At 40.7% G+C, this 22,618-nt stretch overlaps 1 protein-coding gene across 5 annotated transcripts in view; it reads right to left on the bottom strand.

Annotated features, from left to right (window-relative positions):
- LOC121925591 overlaps positions 1 to 22,618 on the bottom strand; it is a 78,694-nt gene that overhangs the window by 52,159 nt on the left and 3,917 nt on the right. The window lies entirely within an intron of this gene.

Below are 22,618 nucleotides of genomic sequence, written 5' to 3'. Positions count from 1 at the left end.
TATTATTATTATTATTATTATTATTATTATTATTATTATTATTATTATTATTATTATTATTATCCTCCTTTATTTATAAAGCGCTGTAAATTTACACAGTGCTGTACATACAATCTTTTAATTAGGCGGTTCCCTGCCCTCAGGCTTACAATCTAAAAAGACATGACACAAAAGAAGAAGGGAGTGGTGGAGGGGAAGGGGATGAGGGCCAGCAGTACTTCTCTACCTCCGAGGTCTGGACCAAGGCAGATGGACTGGAGGGAGGGCTTGGCTTCTTAATGGATGGGTAAACTTCGTCCAGGGAGGCCTGTTGGAGTTAGCCTGCCTCTCTAGTAGGATAATACATATAAAATACATAGCAATACAGGAAATGATTCAATAAAACAGGCAACAAAAGAACATCAAATAGCAAGTGACAGTTATGCAATGCCTGGGAACGCTTCTCTGAACAGGATGGTCTTCAACTCTGTTTTGAAACTGGTTAAAGAAGTGATGGCTCTTGCTCACGGGGGAAGAAGGTTCCAGGAGTGAGGGGCAGCGAGTGAAAAGGGGCGAATCCGAGATGGGGCAGAGGAAATCCTGTGCTGGGACAGCAGACCTTGACTACCAAAATAGAGGGCCCGAGTGGGAAAGTGAGGAGAAAGAAGGTCTGATAAGTAAGGAGGGGCCAGCCCATGGAGGGCTTTAAACGTCGATAGCAGGAGCTTGTACTGAATGCAGAAAGGGAGTGAAAGCCAGAGAAGGGATGCCAACACAGGAGAGATGTGGTCAGAGCAGTGGGCGGATGTGATAATGCGTGCAGCTGAATGCTGGACAGAGATTAAAGGACGGAGGTGAGAAAGAGGAACTGTTTGTTTTTTAAAAAACAAGCTTATTTTTATAGGTGTTTTATATGTTGTCTCCATAACAAATACATAATAAATGTGCTTTTGTCTATTTTATAATAGACCCAGAAAAAGGCCCATTGGTAATACAGCTGAAACATGGATATGCTTTGATTGAGAGTTCCTGCATGGCAGGGGTTGGTCTGGATGGTGCTTGTGGTCTCTTCCAACTCTATGATTCTATGTTGGGCTTTAAAAAAAAAGCTTTGGACTATCACACAGCATGTGAGACTTTTGCTCCTCTTCCCTCCTCTTGAAAAACCCCTTCCTGCTACATCTCTAGCCCACAGCACAGCACTATGATCCTAAATCCATGGAGGATGTGATAATCTATTCATACTAGTCATAACAGTTATCTCTTTTCTCCAGCACCAAAGGCAGTAGACCTTTGATGTGTTCTAGCACTATTCTTCTCAATAATATTTTCATTTAGGATCAATTGCTCTTTTGCATCCTAATGCAATCCATGAGCTGTGAGACATCTGAGATGTATCCAGACATCTGTTCAGGAAGACATGCATAGCTCTAACATGTCTTAACAAACCCCTCAAGGCTAGAAAAGAAAAGTAGCAGATGCTTCTTGATCCTGTCAACATGCTGAGCCTCATCCCACACCAAATGTACTAAAACCACTAACATTTGCCAAACAACTGCCCCTTGCTTTGCTTCTGAGTCCCCACGCAACCTCTGGAGAACTCTTTAAGCTTCTGTCCATTGGTCTGGGAAAGCTGTAAATGTTCATTTGATCTAAGATGCCATCAACCATCAAAAACTCTCCACTAATTTGAATGGTGGTTTCAATGCCATTTCTGCTGCCTTCTGAGCTAGTGGTTTGGATTTGGTTTTAAAAAACACAACCTGAAACACATTGAGTCAGATTCTGAGAGAAATTTTACTCGTGGGAGCATTTTGGATAAATTTAAACTCTGCTCCATGTGATAAATGAGCTAATGAGGAAAAAAAGCCCACCAGATTTATGTTTGTAACAGATTGTTCCTCAGGGCTAAGACAATATGTGGAGCAAGGATTCAGTGGAAGTGGGCCCTTTCTGAGTCAATGGGTACAGATGACAGTTGAGAGAATTTCAGCCAGAAAGAAACAAGAGAGAGACAAGGACCAAATTAATTGTTCTGATATGAATGCTGTAAACCATGGCATACTGGCCACTGCAATAGACTAGTCAAATTAATATCCACTTTTTACCCAGGATATTTAACTGGCACATGCTCATTCAGATATTCTAAATCTCCAGCACAATCAGGGAGACCACAGATGCACTATCTGTACACACACTTTATTTGCAGTAAAGATAGTTGTCTCCTATGATGTATCCATATTACACCACTTTAACTGACATGGCCACTTTAACTGCCACAAGGAATCCTGGAATTTCCAGTTTCATGGGGTATTTAGAATTCTCTGCCATAGAGTTCTTGTGCTTTATTTCAAGAGAGCACAGTAGAGATTTCTGAGTGCCATAGCAAATTGAAAATCCCAGAACTCTGTGAACTGTGCCATAATCCTTAAAAATATGTCAACTTGTTATATTTGTACACAATGGCTATATACCTTGAGTCACAAGATTCTAAGGGTGCATCCACACCACACAGGTATTGCAAACTGCTATCATTTTAATTGGTTCTATCCTACAGATTCCTGGGATTTACTGTTTGGTGAGATAATCAGAATTCTTGCTAGAAAGTTCAAGTGCACTTCAGTAGTAAGAATATCTGAGAATTCCAAGTACCTTGCAAACTACAAATCCCAAATTTCATACAACAGAGCCATGACAGGCAAAGTGGTATCAGCTCCTGTTTCAGAATGTACTTTTCACAAGGTGAAAGCTGAGATAGGATCATAATGGAAGATATTAATCTCTAAAATGGGCTGATGTGAACACAGCTGCCTAGAAATGGAAGCTCTCCTAATGAAATGGAAGCATTCTAATGGGAGATATGTTTGAAAGCAAAAGGAAATAAGATTCACAACATATAGAAATATACCATATCTAACAGGTAGCTAGACATCTTCTTCCAGACATACAAACATACAAACCAGAATGGACAACTGTTTTCAGAGATGTGTGTAGCTACTTTCATAATATGTATATATGAAGCTGCCTTGTACTGCCGCTCCATTCCCCTACCTAACCAGTATTGTCTGTTTTGATTGAAAGATGACTCTCCATGCTCTCAGGCAAGTGTCCTTCCCAGTCAAGAGTAAGGAACTTCCTTCAGCTCAAGGACTGAATTCAGTTTGAAGGAAGTTATCAGAGGCTTCCTTTAGTACTGGTACTAAAGGGTAGGGGTGGGGACTCCATTCATATGATGATATGTTAGTTTGATGCTCTTATCATCAGTAACTAGTCATTTTGTTGCAACTGGAAGAAACAAATACAAAAGGTAGGAAACCACCACATGACTGAAAAGGGAGAATGACTTTCTGGAGAAACTGAATCTTAGGAGTGGGAACCTGGGGCAATGGCATCCCTAAGGGGGGCTGTCACCCAGTGTGGTGTGTGTGTGTGTAAACAGCCTTGTGTCCCTGTGTCTGGCAAGCCTGCTGCAGGTCCTACCCGCATCTTCAAATTCCTGCAGGGTTGCTGCCATGTGGGAACCTGAAGGCTCCCCTGCTGCCTGGCAGCCACTGTTACTGGGGGGGGGGGCACTGTGGCTGCTGGAAGGCCTGTTTAGGATCCAGTACAGCTGCTGGGCAAGTGGGAAAGTACCCTTTCTCCCTTTGGGTGTATGTACCCCAGTGATACCACTGACCTGGCGGGCTGAATTCATTCCCCATCCCCACTGCTTTAAGGGGAGATGTCCAGAGCTTGAACTTTCTGGCTGCAATTTTCAGTTTTTCCACTAATCTTTCAGCTCTACATCTGGTTGCCTGAACATACCTGTGTGTAAAATTCAGCCATTTTCTTAAAGTATCATATTAAATTAGGGATCTTTAGATGGTCTCCTACCTGGGCTATTTTGGCTAGTTTGGCTAATGTGTTTTCCACCTGTAAGATAAAAGTAGAACAATACTAACTGTAGCTATTATTCCTTGGCAATCCTGCTGTGCTGCCTCTTACTATGAACAAAACTATGTGTGCAGGCTTGTACTCCTGTTGTCGGATCCTTGCTACTTGAAGTGTTTTTCATGGACTATGAGTGAATCATTCCCAGTTCCGTGCTCATAACAACCCTTTCTGTATCAGTTCTAGACTGAATTGCATCACAGCATCAGATTAATTTTCCTGGTTGACTCATAATGCCAAAGCACCTGTGCAGATTGTGATGATGTTGTAGACATCCCAGAGGTTGGGGTAGGGCCTGCAGCAGGCTCGCCAGGCATGGGGACACAAGGCTGTTGAATTGCAACTCCAAGTAGTCTAAGTCAATAATGGTAAGGAATGCTGGGGGTTGCAGTTCCATGCATCTGGATGTTAGCAGTTTCCCTAAACACTAGAGGTGTATGTGCCATCAGGCCACCTGTCAATTTATGGCAATCCCATGAATTTCATGGTGTTTTCTTGGGCAAGAAATCCTCAGAAGTGGTTTTGTCAGTTCCTTCTTCTGAAATACAGCCTGATATTCATTGGCTGTCTTCATTCCAAGTACTAATCAGGACACACCTGTAAATGCCTTCCTTCAGAGAATTAGGAAAAAACTTTTAGAGTGTCTGATCTCTACATTTTCAAATCTTACAGCTCTCAATGGTATGCTGCAATCTGCATTAAAGAAGAAGGTATTTGGCTCTTTCCATTCTAAAATAATAATGTTTGCATGGGATTGCCTTATACCACACTATTGCTGTCTGTTAAGGCTATAGATTTATGTTAAGACTGGGAGCAGGATACTCCAGCAGTAAAGACACATACTTATTTGCCAGCCCTACAGTTTGAAGACCATAAGAGAATGACCTGGACAAAAAAAAATATTAAAAAAAGAAAAAAAAAGAAAAAGAAATGCTTTCAGGATAATGTCTAGGGGGAGCATTTGTGGAGCATTAAAAGACTATCACCCAGATCAGGTGAAGAGTGTGGAAGAGAATTTTAATGAATTCTTGCAGTGTTAAGACTAGGGTGAGCATGAAAGAGCTTTGAGATGTGCATGTTGGTACAATAAAGCACAGAGCCAGCATGGTGTAGTGTTTTGAGCATTGGATTACAACTCTGGACATCAGGGTTCAATTCCCTGTTCAGCCATGCAAACCCACTGGGTGATCTTGGGTGAGTCACACACTCTCAGCTCCAGAAAAACAAAACCCTGATAGATTCACCTTAGGGTCACCAAAGTCAGAAACAACTTGAAGAAACACAGCAGCAGCAGCAGCAGCAAAGCACACAGCTCAGAAGTTTAATGCAAGGTTTCAGTGAGGTGAAGCTTGATGGAGTGGATGGGTGGCAGGATTGAGGATGAAGGTGCTAGAAAAAATCCCTCAGTTCTGACCCAACATTCAAAACAAAACACTTAGAGTAGGATTTTTCTAGATAGATAGATAGATAGATACCTCCTTACCTTTGGTCATCATGAAGCCTGTATGTACCTTATAACTGGGCTGTAGCAGGTATAGGTCATGGAAAACTTACTTTTGAAAAAACCCAGGGAACCCCAGGTGACATGGGTAGGAGTCTTAGCTACTGCAATAAATATAATGTACAGAACTGCTCTGTAGGAACAGTCTGAAAGGCAGTTGTGTCACCAGCCATCTTGAGTGGTGGTTCATTACCATTTTGCAAACCAACTCCAATCTGGGCAATTCACATGATAGGATAGATATCCTAGGCCCATTGTCTAACAGTTTAGGTAGAAGCAGGTAGGTCTATAGTAGGTGAACAAAGAGAGGAAGCATGACTGGCAGTTTTGAAGAGGCAAGTTTTTTGCATACAATCTGCATCTGCTTATTACAATTCAAGATACTTAGCCATTTCTCTAGCTGATGATCATGTGGATTAGGGTACATAAACTGTAGACTTCCACATGTTTTTGACTTAACTCCACTCAGTCCCTGTCAACTTGGCCAGTGATAAGCGATTGTGGGAAGACTAAAGACCTACCATGCTTGGCTGTGGAACATCTGGCTCTCCCAACATGGTAGACTACAACTCTGACAATAACAGTAACTGGCTATGCAAGAGTGGGGATGATGGGAGTTGTGGGTTAAAAATTTCAGAGATCAAAAGGCTCTCCTCTCATGGTACAGTTCTACCCAAGCTTTTCACTGGAGATAATGCTAGAGGGCTCAATGAATTCTTGACTGATATTTCTGAGGCTCTGTTTTCACAGCCTACAGTAAGGCCAATGTGAGTCTTAAGTGTAGTAGTGAAATGGAAGTTGTTTACTTGAATGTGTCTTGCTAGAGATTGAACCTGGTCAATCTGAGCTGCAGGCCATCTCTTTATGGGATGACAGACTTTGAATTCATTTCATGGATTGGCTGGCCATTGATTGGGCTCCTATTTACAGTGTGTTTACTTTTGTGTGACAGCTTATGGTTCGTAAACTGGTCTATTGGGAGCTGGTAACTGGGACATAGATGACCTTTTGGGTTCCATGCTGATTTGTGACATTCTCACATTCACAAACCATAGTTAATATATCTAGAACAACAATGTACCGAAAGGGTGAGGAAGAATGTACTTATCTTAACCATATAAAGTCAGCCCTCCATATCCACAGATTATACACAGATTCAAGCATATACAGCTTGTGTATATGCATATATATAGAGAGTACATTCTATAGGAAAAATGAGTGGCTCAGTGGTTTGGTAATTAGATTTGAAGCCTTTTACCTCTTAGTCAGTAGTTAGAAGCTATCTCAGGTCAATGCAATTTTAGGCCGCATCAATAAAAGTATAGTGTCTAGATCAAGAGAAGTAATAGTGCCACTGTATTCTGCTCTGGTCAGGCCCCACCTGGAATATTGTGTCCAGTTCTGGGCACTGCAATTCAAAAAGGACATTGAGAAACTGGAGCATGTCCAGAGGGCGACTAAAATGGTGAAAGGTCTGGAAACCTTGCCCTATGAGGAACGACTCAGGGAGCTGGGGATGTTTAGCCTGGAGAAGAGAAGGTTAAGAGTGATATGATAGCCCTGTTTAAATATTTGAAAGGATGTCATATTGAGGAGGGAGCAAGCTTGTTTTCTGCTGCTCCAGAGAACAGGACCCGGAACAATGGATGCAAGCTACAGGAAAAGAGATTCCACCTGAACATTAGGAAGAACTTCCTGACAGTAAGGGCTGTTCGACAGTGGAATACACTCCCTCGGAGTGTAGCGGAGTCGCCTTCCTTGGAGGTCTTTAAGCAGAGACTGGATAGCCATCTGTTGGGGATGCTTTGATTTGGATTTCCTGCATGGCAGGGGGTTGGACTGGATGGCCCTTGTGGTCTCTTCCAACTCTATGATTCTATGATTACTGACTCTAAAGTATTATCATGTGATGAATGCCCTATGCATCCTGCCGGAGGTTTTCATCTAGTGACTGACGGCTCCTGTCCCCATTTCACTCCTGGAGAGTTTTGACATTATGCCTTACAACCTCTAAGTGATGCCTTTAACTCTGACAATCTGCTTCCTAATGCACAATGGACTTTGGCCCACCCAACTCTCCAAACTTATCTCCAGTGGCCCGGAAGCCTGAAAGGTTGATCTCATTCACTCTTCTGGCATCATCATCATCATCATCATCATCATCATCTGCTGTTCTAATTTCTGCTATCAGATGTAGATTTGAAAGCAAGTATTGAATGGTCTCAGAGCTTGTTTCAGGCCTATGGAAAGTTAGTTCGGTAGCTGATTTCAAAAAGGTAATAATAAGTAACAAATTATATTTGACCTATTCCATTAACCCCTTCCCCAGTTGTTTTGTGGCCCTTGACACCCCTCCTCTTTGCCCTCTTCTAGATTCCAGGAGAGATGATTCACCTTTTAAATAGGTTAAACACTGTTTAACATCCCATTTTTCCAAAACCAGAAACAGATTTCCAGTCATGTTCAGGATTGTGTTTTTTTTACGTGTCTGTTATATAAGCACCCTGGTGGTGCAGCCTATACTCCAGCCACTCACTCAAAACCATAAGGTTGTGAGTTCAATACAGCCCAGGGGCTCAAGCTAGACTCAGGCTTGCATCTTTCCGAGGGCACTAAAATGAGTACCCAGACTGTTGGGGGCAATTAGCTTACACTTTGTAAATGGCTTAGGGAGTGCTTAAGTGCAGTGATAAGTGGTATAGAAATGTACTTGCTATTGCTATGATCCCCTCAAAGGGCAGAGGGGCAGAAAAATTATCCTTGGACCTGCTAATCTTCCCCAGCCTTGCAGTAAACTAGAAGTGATTAGCTATAAGAAGTTCATGCCAGTTAATATCCACCTTCCTTTTCTTTTCTTTTTTCTTTTCTTTTTCTTTTTTTTGAGCTGGTTGCTGCCACAGTAGGGTTTTATATGTTAAACTTCCCTAACATGGTTAAAATGGCTTCATGCCTGTCCCAACCTGAACATTTCTGAAACAGCTTTGGAGAGAAAGAGAGATGGTCAGGAAATGTATTTGTAGAGCGATCTGTGTTTCACCTTGAAAGTCAGTATTTTCACCTTAAATGTTCATACATTTGGCTTTGTATTCATGTACTTGAAACAGCACCTGAGGAGAATGCTACAAAGGAGAAGCAAAACACATTCCATAGTAAGGCCCTCCCCAAACTGGAACCCTGTTGATGGTCTATTGGACTTGCATCAGTCCCAGCCAGCAGAGAAAATGGTCATAGAATCACAGAGCTGGAAGGGACCCAAGGGCCACAGTACTGGCTAGAAGTGGCATGAGTGGTCCTATAACACACCTGAAAAGCCCTTGGTTAGGGAAGTCTCCTGTATATGAATGGAAGTTTACAAAGTCTTACCACAAATCAGCTATAAGAATTCACATCTCTACATGCAGATCAGATAATTGCTTTGAATCATACAAGGAACATTGAAAGCTTGCTACCATTGAGATTGGGCATAAAATCCCATTCTGACTTGTTTCTTCCTTCTCTTGTATCAGGTGCTATGCTCCTTGTTTGTGGTAAACTCTGCAGCAGGGCCAAACTGATTAAATGTGGCTACATGTGATACATCTGACAGGCTGAAAAATATGACCTCCAGGTTCAAAAGGGAGTACACAGGGAGACATTCCTGTTCAGTGGCACATGAAAGCTTCCACATCTGTGGGGCACCGAATTCATTCAGAGTTTTAGGCTAGATCTAAAATTACTGAACCCTAACCCTCAAATCAGCTCAATGCCTTTGATAGCAACTTTAAAGTCTCACTGACATGGGAGCCACCAGCCACCACTGGACTCATTGTGTGCCCTTATTTCTTTAAAGTTATGGATTTTCCTTCTCCAAAGCACTGAACTCTGGAAACCTGGGTTCAATTTCCCACTCAGCCAAGAAACCCACTGGGTAACCTTGGGCAAGTCACATGCTCTCAACTTCAGGGGAAGGCAATGGCAAACAATTTTGAACAAATCTTTCCAAGACCCTGTAATAGGGTCACCATAAGGTTGCCATAAATCAGAAATGACTTGAATGCACACAACAACAACAACAAAAATTCACCAAAGCAGAAAGCCAAGCAACTTTCAGAGCACTATAAGGATAGATGTTAAATAGGTTCAATTATGGTAGAGGACTTCTAATGTCAGTAGAATCTGTTTTAATTCATCTGGCTTTAAAGCACCTGTGCCAATAAACCCACAAAAGTTACTAGCATACAGGAAATTTGGCTAGCCTGATGGCAGAGGAGGCATAGTAACTTTGGTTGTATGTGGGCTGCAGAAGTGCCGGCTTCCCTTTTGTCACAGCCCACTTGGTTTTCATGTTCAGTGCAGGGGAGGGATGAACATTCAATATCTCATCCACCAGCCCACTCACTTTCCTATATAGTAACTTCAGAGTTTAAATAAATAAATAAAATCTTTCATTCTTTTTTTTTTTCATTTTGTCCCCAACAGGAACATAAAAACATCTTTGTTCAAAAAAAAATGTCAACTGCCTTGAGAATTTTTCCATATTATTTTGTGAAAATTAGCTAAAGAGATACCCTCCCCCCCCCACTGCCACTGCCAAAAACATTGGCAGACATTCTGCTGAGTAGTTACAAACATATACAATAGATTTACACATTTGTAATTCTTTGGTATTCATGGTTATGATTGTGGCACTACTGGCATGTTCAAAAATACCCCAAACTTACCTTAGCTGCCATTGCCACACTGAGTGATGGCAGTATTTTCTGCTTGTGATCAGGACACAGCTGGATGTTTCCAGCCCCTTCCACCAGTGATCTGTTAGGCAACAAAAGAATTGTAACAGCAGTCCTGCTTCTCAGCCTTGTTCCTTGGAGGGTAAGAACTGGAAATGTCATCTTTCAACACCCGAATCACTGGCAGAACAGACTTTTTGTCACTCAGTGTGACTGCTGGCTGGTATGAAAGATTTGGGGAGCTGGGTCAGGAGACAATGTGTGGTTAAGTATTCTTAACTGTATATGATTTAGGATCTCAGACATTGTTTTTTTGGGGGGATTGCTTTATGCAAGGTACAGTTTTTGCATACAATTTTGAATCCTCCCCCTGAACTTTTTTATTTTTTGCCAACAAAAACCCTGTGACATTTTTGTGGGGGAGGGGACCTTAAATGTGAAAGTCATTGGAAAAATGCACAAAAGATCCCCTCATAATTTCTCAGAAGGTGAAAGGATGTAGAACTATTTTGTTCTTGGGTGCAACAATTAAGATTTTCATCCCTAAGAATATTCTATGTACTTATCATGATGCTGTTCCTGGTTATCTATGGGTGTTCTATATCATAACGCACAAACCTACTTAAAGCCTAATAATCCACTTTATGCTTTTTTTGGATTGAGCAGTCTATAAACCTAAATAAATTACAACAATCTGCCTGGATAAGGAAAATGGTGTGTGTGTGTAATATTTTGTAGGATAAACCCCCCCCTAACTTTTTAAAATACATTTATATTTCTGAGAAACCCAAGACAGTGTACCTGTGATTTTTTGCTGTTTTCAGGCACTGATTCCCTATCACAAACCCAATTACCTTAACAAGATGATTGCTACATCACCTCCTACCCAATCCCTTGGTTAACTGGTGCTATCAGAGCTTGATCCTGGGAACATCTGCATATAAACCATGCCTTATATCCCTGAGCAATGGTTCTTCTTCATTCAGACTATTCTCTGGACCGTCTCCCAAAGCATTTGCACTTCACCAAATGAATCAGCTTCACGATTCCCTTGTCTGTGTTCTAACCCTCCCACTTGGAATTGCCACATGTTTGCCTGCTCTGATGAATCTCATATCACCATTGAACTGAACCCACTCTGTTCTCTCCACACAGAACGTGCCTGCAAAGCTACATATTCATGCTTGTTCTGAGGATATTATTAGAAATGCAAATAGATCTTGAAATGCTGCATTGGACGCATGAAGCTCGCCTCTTTCCAAGCACAGATTTTCTTATCAATTCAGAGCAAAGTCTTTGACTCAATAGTCTCACAACATTATTGTTCTTCGGTATGATGTCTCTACTTAAGGTTAATTGAAAGCTGGAACTTATATGATGGCTTGCCCTAGCTTCGATATTGAATGTGAAATACCAGCTCCGTAACCTGGAAGGGGAGCATTGGTGACCAGTGGGCCCACTGATGGTATGGGGCTTAAGTCCAAATTTTAACTGAGTTACCAAAGATGCTGAATGTATTTTGGGGATACAGAATAGCACCTTGCATAGCAGCTTCAGTGCTCTGCCAACACTGGTCCAAAAACACAGCAGAAATAATCCAGTGTGAGACCACTTTAACTACCCTGGTTCAATGTGAGGAAATTCTGGGAAGTGTCATTTTGTGAGATGTTTAGCCTTCTCTGTGAGAGAGCTCTGGTGCCAGAATAAACTACAATTCTCGGGATTCCCTAGCACTGAGCCAGGGCAATTAAAGCAATCTCAAACTGGATTATTACTTCAGTGTGTTTTTGACCACTGTAACCATAGCTACCAATGATAGAAGCTCTGAGCAGGTACAGAATGTCTGCTCTTCACTAGAGAATTCCCTCTACATTTTTTTTCTTCCATGTCTCCACTAGAGACATTCCTCTACACCAGGTTTACAGGCCTCCTATAAGTCAGCAGAATGTATTTTAGACACTGTATTATTATATTTCTTGTTGTAATCCCACTTCAATCCTTTGAGAGAAGTGGGAAATATAAATACAATTTTATTATTATTTATTATAGAGAAGCCTTATTCAGTCATTATGCCTGAATAGGATACATTACTATATGTGATGGGGCATAGGGCTATGGACTGAGCCCACTCCTTATGAGTGAGTTCCATTCCAACCCTATCAGTTTCTGAGATCTGAACAGTAGTTGTACTGTCAATCATGAAAAGACCCTCAGTGTAATCAGGAACCTTTAATCAGGGTCCCTGGTTACACAGAGTTTTACATGCCTTATAGCAAATGCAAGCAAATGTTCAGAGCATGATGATCAATGTGGAATAATCAGGAATTGATTGGGTAAAGTAACTTATGTATGATTTCATGTGCTAACTCATTCATTAATGTACCCTGTTGAGTCTTGAATCTAAGAGCCAAAATCTATTAATGGTGAATTGTGCAGTTGTCCTTGAAAATGCCAGTCATATATCTAGATTTACACTCCTAGCTCTAGAACACACAGAATTCAGTGTATTTCAAGACATCATGATATACAACCATTTAATCCCCATTCCCTACCAGCAACCAAAAATGCTTAAAATGAAGTTCCAAGGTTTAAGTTCTAGTTTCATCATTTCTAATTTGGCTTGAACATAGATAAAGTTCCACTTCTACGTTAGAATCATGATGTTGTTTTGGGAAGGTCACTTCTTTTCTGACAGTTTTAGTTTTCTATCTGATAAATGAAAATAATAGCCCCATGTTACTCAATCTGGTTATTATGAATATGAATTCAAAACCCGCAATGTGTTTTGCAAACTAAAAGAAAAAAGAAGGAGGGAAAATAGGCATAAACACAATGCCTCAGTAATAATTATGGATTAAATCCCATAGTCCCATATTTGTATTGAACATTTTTAAGTCAACACTTATCCAAGTTCCATTGACAGTAATATATCCATTCAACTTAGACTCATAATCATTCCTTCCTAAATGGTTAGTATTGGCTGCATCTTAGTTCATCAGCTTAGTTCATCATCCTGAACATGCACAAAACAAAATCATACCAAATCATACTAATCTATGGCACCACCACATATGGAATACTTTGTACTGGTTGACCTATTACAGAAGGCATTTCTTAAGAGCTGGAAAATTGGGAGGGGGGGATGCATTAGGAAAAATGGAAGCGCTTGTGGCTTTTTTATTTAGAGAAAAAAGAACACTGATGAAGATGAGAAGAAGTGGATATGATAGGGGTTTCAAAAACTATGCATGGTCTGGAGAAAGTTCAGAGCAGGCAGAACATTAGTTCCTTACAGAACAGTTGAATATAAGCAATTTGCTGCCATGAAAATTAAGTGATGGGCATTTTATTTGATGGATTTAAAAAGAGATTAGAAGGATGTTTATCAGTCATGCTGAATGTATTTGAACTCCATGTATTAAGTTAGGAGACAGCCTTACCTGTGCAACTCCTCTACCATGTACACATTCTGGCTGGAGGAGGAAGGGTTAGTTTGAAAACCTCTCCATTCCAAACATATAGCTAGCATTTGTACTGAACACCATTATCTATAATCACCAGGTATGCTAAGAAAATGGATTAAACCACTGAAATACCAAATACCCTTTGGAAAGGTTCTGTCTGTCCCAGCAGCTGACTTGGTAAACAATGCAGTATAGACAGGAAATGCAGTATGAAAATGGAATGCCACCTTTGGCTCAACACTTCTTTGTTCGCAAGAATAAAATAATACTCTATCTCAGGTGAACTTCAGTCTGCGAAATGAGGCAATATCCTGAGACAGTGCTTATGGTGCTTCACTCCTGGTATACTTTAAAAGGGATTCCAGTTGCAAAGATAGTTGGTTCTGGGGTGGGGTCTACTAAAACCTTCAGCCTAGAACCCCAAGCTATCTGCTCTGTCTGGAGACCTCTTGCTGAAATCATTGCTTAGTCTAGCCTTTTCTCCTTTTTAGATGAAACCACTCTTTCAGACTCCCAAGAGTCTGGGATGTTGGCTAGAGAATCACTTTTTTGCTCTCTTTCTCATAGACCCTTTACAGACAACCAAAATAAAGCTGCTTCGAGTCACTTTGGAGGTATGGTGTTTCAATGATGCATGCGTCCTAAGAGTCTGGAAGCTGTACCAAAGCTGCACTCCAGTCCTTAGGACTGGAGCATGGCTTTGGTGCGGCTTCTGGACTCTTAGGATGCATGTATCATTGAAACACCATACCTCCAAAGTGACTCGAAGCAACTTTATTTTGGCTGTCTGTATGAGGCCATAGTCTTGGCTCTGGTTTTTCCAACCAGGGATGCCAATGCTTCCCAGTTTTTTCACCAAGGAAAGTCCACTGGAACCAAGGAGACAAAACATTTGTCATCTCTAGAATCTACCTTTTGGGGAATATTTTCCTTTAACATTCCACTTCCCACAAACTTTCCCCTCATTCTCTGGAATGTAGATATTTGCATGTGGCCTTGGGTATTGTATTGTCTATATTCATGAACCTCTTTCTCGTTCTCATCTCTCTCGTCTCTTAGGCACACTTTAAGCTCCACATTGCTTAAATTTAAAACCCCACATAGCTTTGCAAGTTTGCTCAGTGGGAGTCAGTATTTCCCCATCTTAAAGAAACTATGTCCTGTTAGGTGTTTCTTTGCATTCGACACATACTGTTTGCAGTTTATGAAGCTCTACCATAATATGTGCTATTCCTCCAATGCAATTATTGTGTAAATTGATTGCTGTGTATTCAACAAAATTCCTCCTTTAGAGAGCTCTGTGTGAATATGGCTTACTAAATCCAATTTGCCTAAGATGTGCTATTGTCAAGGTCAGAAAATCTCTCATAGGCATGTATGAGTTCATTCAAGTGCTCTGAGGGCATACCCAGTGACAGTTATACCAGCAAGTATCGCTTTTTTGGGAATCAACAGTGCAAGAGGAGCATTACCCTCATGTCTTGCTAAAACACTTTCTATTGGCATCAGGTTGTGAGATAGAGGATACTAAACTAGAGAGACCTTTGTTTTGAACCAGTAAGGTTGTTCACATACTCTTATGATCCATAATCACTGTCTAAACTGTCTCTGATCTATATAAATAATTGCAAATATAGTCAGTATGAGGAATATTGACTCAGTTCTGGGAGAAGGAAGGAGGACATTGGCCGAAGATCTTAATAGGCTACTAAATTAAATACTTTTAAAAGGGTACACAGATTAATTGAAGAGAGATCTGTCTCTTCAAATGGGCCTTTTAAACTGTTTTGATTATTGTTGTGATTTTAATGACTTTGTTTGCAATGGTATACCAATTATTTCACAATCTCATTTGTTTTTAATATTGTCTGCCAGTCAGCAGAAGTGTTGTTCTTTAGCAGAAAGGTGGGATAACAGTGTAATAAAAGAAAATAAGATAATGGCCACTCAACATAATGCAAAAGTTCAGAGGTTTAGTATGCCTCTGAATATTAGATGGAAGGCATCAACAGCTTTTACATCATACTTCCGGGATTCCAAATGCAGCAGGATAAAATAAACTGCATTGAGTGAGTCTTAGGCACTTTCTGATCCCATTTGAATCCAAATATAACAGGAAGTAGCTGTAGATTTAGCATTGACATTAGGATAAAATGTACACTTTTTACATTTCTTGAACCCCACTGAGAATTCCAATGTCTTCCCTCAATGGGGCTAACTTACAGACAACCAGGGCATGCTACTTCTGCTTTGCTACATCAGTTTGTAGAATAATGGTACAAAGAAATTTTGAAGCAAACAAAGAGGAGACAACCTCCATGTGCTAAAAAGATGGTCAACCGTTTATTAGTGTTTAAAAAGCACAGTGCAATTCGGCCACATTAGGCCGCCATCAGGGGCCTTCAAAAGAATTCACTGGAGTTGTGAAGACTCTCAAAAGTACAGGACCATGGAGATAAAGGCCTGGATACAAAAACCTATGGGGGAGAGGGAGACTGTTGGGACAATTTTTGTGCCAATTGTTTTTGTTTGCCCCAAAAATCTGACTGAAATGTGGGCACAATGTTTATTTTTTAAAAAATAATGTTTATAAAAGTATACATCTTAACCAAAAATTTTCTATAATATCAAACTTTACATTCCTTTTTAGCAAAAGTTCTTGCCATATTTCATACCATGTTTTCATATACATTTTTACCATAAAAAATAAAAATTAAATATATCTCTTGAAGGGTCCCCCCACCCCACCGTCTTTTGCTTATTATTTTGGATTAAATATTCTTTACAGCTATCTATATTGTACTTCTCTCCTGTAGGTCTATATTGTCCTTCCACTATCTCCATCTAAAAACATTTTAAAATCTCATTGTTATGTATTCTCCACATTGTAGGTTCCCCTTATTTCTCTCCATTTTCTCTATGTCGCTACTTCTGCTTATTTGCATACCTGTATTGTTTTCTGTTCTCTAAGATCACTCTTTGTTGTAGTTGTTGTTAATGTTTATGTCCATTTCCATTATGTCCAATGTTCTCAATAACCAGTTGTCTACAGTTGGTATCTCTGAATTTTTCCATTGTTTTGCAAACACCATTCTTGCTGTGGTTACCATATTCAAAATTATCTTTATATGGTTTCTAGTTATTTTTTCTTCAGTTACGTTTAATAAAAATAATTCTGGTTCAAACTTTAAGTCCAATTTAAATATCTCTTGAATTGTTTAATGTATGTCTTATGTAAGTATTATGCATGGGCACATTGTTTAGAATTCTGGAGCTGAAGTATGCCTACACTGTAGATCTATTTCTCTGAAGTATCTGCAAAAAGCACAGCTAGTCACATCATAGCACCTGAAGTGAAGTGGGTCATACAAACTAAGAATTGAGATGGATAGCTGTTGGGTGCTCTGAGGCAATGGGAGCAGTCTTGCTGGACTAGTGGACTGCTTGCTAGTTTTTTAAAAATGATTCTTGTCCTTCAACAACCTTTCCCTTTTTGATTTGTCCTATTTTATCACTTGGTTGAACTTCCTCACCTTCCTTCCTCTCCCACATCTATATTTTGCAAAGAAGCATCAAGGGAGGACCTGTTAGAAAAGGCTAGGAGTAGATTTTACGCAGCAGACAGGATGGAACATTAAATGACTGCATTAAGAAGAACTGCAGTGAGGCTAACAGTGGTATCCTGCGGAAATACAATATTCTACTAATGCTCTCAGAAAGGGGCATTTTGTGGGCAATTGGGTTTCTACAAAAGGGTTTATTCTATAAGGTGCTGCTTTTAGAAGTCAGTGGACATAACCATCAGAATACTGTATAATAATTAAGAGAGGAGAGATCAGAGGGGAGCTACTATATTCCAGTGCAATTTGGGATGAGAAAAAGTGACCATTATGGTTTTCTGATCATTTAATGTTTATTAATGTCAATGTCATTTCATTTCCTGGAATATCAGGGACTTTATTTATATTTATAACTGCCACTGCCCACTTAAGTTCAAGGCAACATATAATAATATGAAAAGAAAAGCCATAAAACAATCAATAATTTTTAAAACTTCAGCAAGAGATGAATGGATAGAAGGACAGGCTGGGAAGAGATTGCAAAGCAGAGATTACTAAAAAGAAAAAAGAAAAAAAATGTATTGGGTGGGGAAGCCATCATCACAACAACATTAGTAACAGCAACATCAATAAGAAAATATTTCAAGGTTAGCATTTTATACATTTTAAGGTCCTAAAGGTCTTGCTTGCTAACTGTCTAATTAAAAAATATAATTGTAAGCTGCTCTGAGAGCCATTAGGGCTGAAGGGCGGGGTATAAATACCTAAATAAAAAAAACCATTGTGTTTTTGTTACCTAATGTCTTCTGGGCTCTTTTACTTCCTCTTATAGCCCAAGTTTGGTCATTTTACCATGAATATTTTTGATGAGATTACATTTGAACAAAACACTCAGGGGGGAAAAATAGGATGTTGTGGATGGAAAAAGCTTCTTTCTCCTTGATCCCTTGACCTCTACCAGTAATTACCTTGTTATGTGTAGTGTCTACACATATAAGAAAATAAGTCAGCATTGGATTTTTGGGAGACAAAACTGACCACCTAAAAATCCAGTGTGATACCCTCCCTGGTGTTTTGTTCACGCCTATCAGAGACCCTTGACTTTCCTCACATGTTATGCACTTGATCTCCATTCTTCTCAAACAAGCAGAACCTCTGTGGACAAAACCAAAAGCTTGTACATAGATTTCCCCTTATCAATCCCAGTTACTTACTTTGTTATTGATGAATTCAAATTTCAATATGTATTTGTATTTACCTATGCAAAGAACAGTACAAAGGTGGCACAAAGAAGCATTCATGGTTCTAACATCTCCACAGCTTCACAATGACCATGCAAAGGTTAGGCTGACAGCTAGTAACTGGCCCAAGGGCATTGTGAATTTCATGACTAAGTGTGGATTTGAACCTGGATCTCCCCAGTCCTAGGACTTTAACACACGGGGGAAAATTGGGGGTTTAAACAGTGATTATCCCGTGAAAATCATGCAATCGTGATTAAGATTTTCACACAACGTTGTGATTAAAGTGTCCTTATCCAGGGAATAAACAGGGAATAACCAGCAGCAAATCATTCACAGAATTTCCTCGTGAATGATTTGTTGCTGGTTATTCCCTGGTTATTCTCAGGATAATGATGCTTTAATCGCAAGATTGTGTGAAAATTTTAATCATGATTGCAACATTTTCATGGGATGGTCACTGTTTAAACCTCCAATTCCCCATGTGATAAAGTCCCTAGTCTAACTGTAATTCCCAATTGTGGGTCCTCAGATGCTGTTGAACTACAACTCCCAGAATCCTTCACCACTAGGCAGGACAGCTAGGGCTTCCAATTTAACACATCTAGAGACCAAAATTTAGGAATCCTTGCTCTGTCTGCTACACTAGAGAGCTCTTTGCTCTTGTCATTACACACAGTGGGCTGACTTTAGCCAAGTTCAATTCAAAATGTGGCTTCTCTTTAAATAAACGGACAAAAACAAAAATAGCTACTGAAAAGGACCATATTTGCTCTGTACTGTCTCTACAATTTTATATCCACAATAGATAACAATGATAATTCCCACATCTCCGGTGACATATATTGAAAAAGTAAGAAATCGACCATTTAAACACTCTTCCAGGGAGGCATGTTTTCTCACGTATTACTGGTTCAAGAAACAAAACATTGGTACACTACTGTAAAACATATACCTCACACAAACATACAGACACATGGTCTTCTCTGAATTCTGACTGGCACAGCTCTCCATTCCTTCAGGCTGGATTCCTTCCTTACCCTAGCTGGGGATTCCTAACATTTTCTGGTAGTGTCCCACCCAAGTACTAAGCAGGCCCAAACATGTTTAGCTTCCTAAATCAGATGTGATGTGGGGAGGGTTTCACAGAGGGATGCATGTTTCTAAATCATAGGGGTGTTTCAGGAAAGAGAGGTACTAGCCCTAAAAATGAAAATTCATTGTGTAACTATTCCATCTTTTCCCCTCTAAAAATGCAGAGAAAATGCACTAAGAAAAAATGTCAAAATACCTGTATAATTAGAGAGCCATCATGGTGTGGTGTTTTGAATGTTGGACCATACCTCTAGACCAGGGTTTGAATCCCCACTCAGCCATGGAAATCCACTGGCTGACCATGGATCTCTCTCAGCCTCAGAGGAAGGCAAGACAAACCTCTTCTTGTCAAAAAAAAAAAAAAACCTTTGTGATAGGTTCGCCTTAGGGTCACAGTAAGGTAGAAATGACTTGAAGGCACACAAACATCAACAATGATGATCTGTACAATGGCTTTTAAATGGAGATAGTATGAGCTCTCTCTCACTGAAAGTATCTGTTTTTTTCCTGGCAGTAAGTAAGATGGGAGAAAAACATAGACCAATAAATTAATGACAATATCATATGCTCTTCTCAATTTTATGAAAGTGGTGGTGTGTGTTAAATAATAAAAGCCTTTTAGGAAGCACCCCGATATCCAGGGACAGCCCCAAGTATGACCCAGTAGCCTAAACAAGAGGTGAATATCCAACCCACAGCTGAGTGATCCAAAGCCTGAACTTGCAGTAGGCAAGCACCACATAATAATACTGTTGAGCATTCTTTAGGGACAGAGACGTAGTAGTGTCCTCTTGCGTAAATGATCACCTTCATCCTATGATTTTGTAAAGAGGAATCATATCTAAATCACATTCTCTATGGCAGCAGGGGAGGACAGGCTGTCACTCAGTGGCAGAGCACATGCCAAGCATGCAAAAGAGCCTTATCCTTCACTATTGCTTGATAGAGCTGGGAAAGACCTGTCTAAAACCCTGGAGAATGGCTGTCAGCCCATATAAACCAGGGACTGGTGTGCGCATCAGGGATAGGGGACAATTCCCTGCCCTTCTGACCCTCAGGGGGCACACAGCTTACCAAAAATGCAGCAAAGGAACAAAAAATGGAAGTGGCCTCATTTCCATTGCTGGTTTTAAAAAATGTTTCTATGTGTGCATTTCAAATCCATGAGGCATCTCCCCGCACTTTAAGATATATGATGTTAAACAGTGCAGGTAGGCCCTGTAGCTTATTTCAAAGGTGGACTGGAGGCTTCCAGTTGGGGGAAAAAAGTTCTATTTTTATTATGAGCCAAAAAAAGGATGGCCCAGAGAGTCTGAAATGGTAAAGGCTCTGAAAGGGGGATGTGACCCAAGGGCCACATTTTCCCCCATACTTGTTGTAAACCATATGTAAGAGGAGAATCTGATTCAGTATAAGGGTTTTTTTTTTTTAAAGTTTCTTATAAAGTGTCCTTCCCAGCACCATGTTATGCTCTCATTGATGGACTACAACTCTTGTCATCGCTGAGCATACTGGCTGGAGCTAGAAAGAGTCAGACTCCAATAGCATCTGGAGATGTCTGGAGAGCAGTTTCAAAGTAAAGTTGGAAGAGACCACAAGAGCCATCCACTCCAACTCCCCACCATGCAGGAACTCTCAATCAAAGCATCCCTGACAGATGGCCAACAAGCCTCTGTTTAAAAACTTCCGGGGAAGGAGACTCCACTACACTCCGAGGGAGTTTGTTCCACTGTCGAACAGCCCTTACTGTCAGGAAGTTCCTCCTAATGTTGAGATGGAAGCTCTTATCCTGTAGCTTGCATCCATTGTTCCGGGTCCTGTGCTGCTTCAGCTAACAAGGCCAATGCAATTTTAGACTGCATCAATAGAAGTATAGTTTCTAGATCAAGGGAAGTAATAGTGCCACTCTGTTCTGCTCTGGTCAGGCCTGACCTGGAATATTGTGTCCAGTTCTGGGCACCACAATTTAAAAAGGATGTTGAGAAACTGTCCAAAGGAAGGCAACTAAAATGGTGAAGGGTCTGGAATCCATGCCCTATGAGGAATGACTTAAGGAGCTGGGGATACGATTCTATGAATGGAGCTCTACCAGTAGAGTTACCAACTGGTATAGGGTCTATGTTAGACTGTCAAGTTTGGCAGCAGAGAAACACAGTATATAGTATAACCTTTGCTCACTTGGCCAGCTATAATAAATCCCTCATTTCTCTGCCTCAAGCTACCTCACTGGTCAGTTATGGTGGCTCCAAAGAAACAACTGTTTAGAACCTGCACCCCAAACTCGACCATTGGACCTTATGGCTATACACATACTTTGCATTCAAAAGACTAGGTACAGTACCTGGTATCTCTGGATAAAGCTGGGATGCCAGGTTAGACCAGGCATGGGCAGCCTGTGGCTTTCCAGATGCTGTTAGACTGAAAGCTCCATCATCCCTAGCAAGCATAGCCAATGCTGAGGGATCACAAGAGCCACAGTAGAACAGGCTTCCCATTCCTGGTGTAAAAGTGAGACCTTATTATCTGCTGGAGTTGGGTTTCAGGAGACCCCCCCCCCCGGTGGGTAACAAAATCTGTGGATGGTCAAGTCTCATTAAATATAATGGCAGAGCAAAATGGTGTCCCCTATATAAAATAGCAAGTTCAAGGTTTCCTATTTGCAATTTATACTTTTTTGTCAGTATTTTCAAGCCATGGATGCTTGAATTCGTGGATAAAAAAAATCAGTGGCTAAGGAGGGACGCCTGTAACACTAAGCCAGAGAGTCATAGTGGTTTGAGCCTATGCTTCTGGAGACCGGGGTTGAATTCCTGCTTGGCCATGAGTGACCTTGAGCAAGTCAAAAAAAAAAAAATATGCTCGCCCAGCCTCAAGCAAAGGCAAGAGCAAACCTCCTTAACTAATCTTGCCAAGAAACCCCCACCAGTGACTAAGGCACACAACACAGAGACATAGCATAAGAGTGGGCGACTATGAACCGACCCCCCCCCCCCACCTCACTGCAGCAAAACTCTCCCAAACGGCAGGCCTCCTTCTCCCCTCCCTCCCTCCCTCCTGCCTAAGAGCCGGCGAGGTGGAGGCAGAGTCACCCACAGTCCCAGCACACAAGCCATCTGGAGACGTTTCATCCCTCAGCCTC

The sequence above is a fragment of the Sceloporus undulatus genome, chromosome 3, assembly GCF_019175285.1.
Source record: "Sceloporus undulatus isolate JIND9_A2432 ecotype Alabama chromosome 3, SceUnd_v1.1, whole genome shotgun sequence".
Lineage (NCBI taxonomy): Eukaryota > Metazoa > Chordata > Lepidosauria > Squamata > Phrynosomatidae > Sceloporus > Sceloporus undulatus.
Note: the sequence above shows the minus strand (reverse complement) of the source record. Positions and strands in the feature narration are given on the sequence as shown.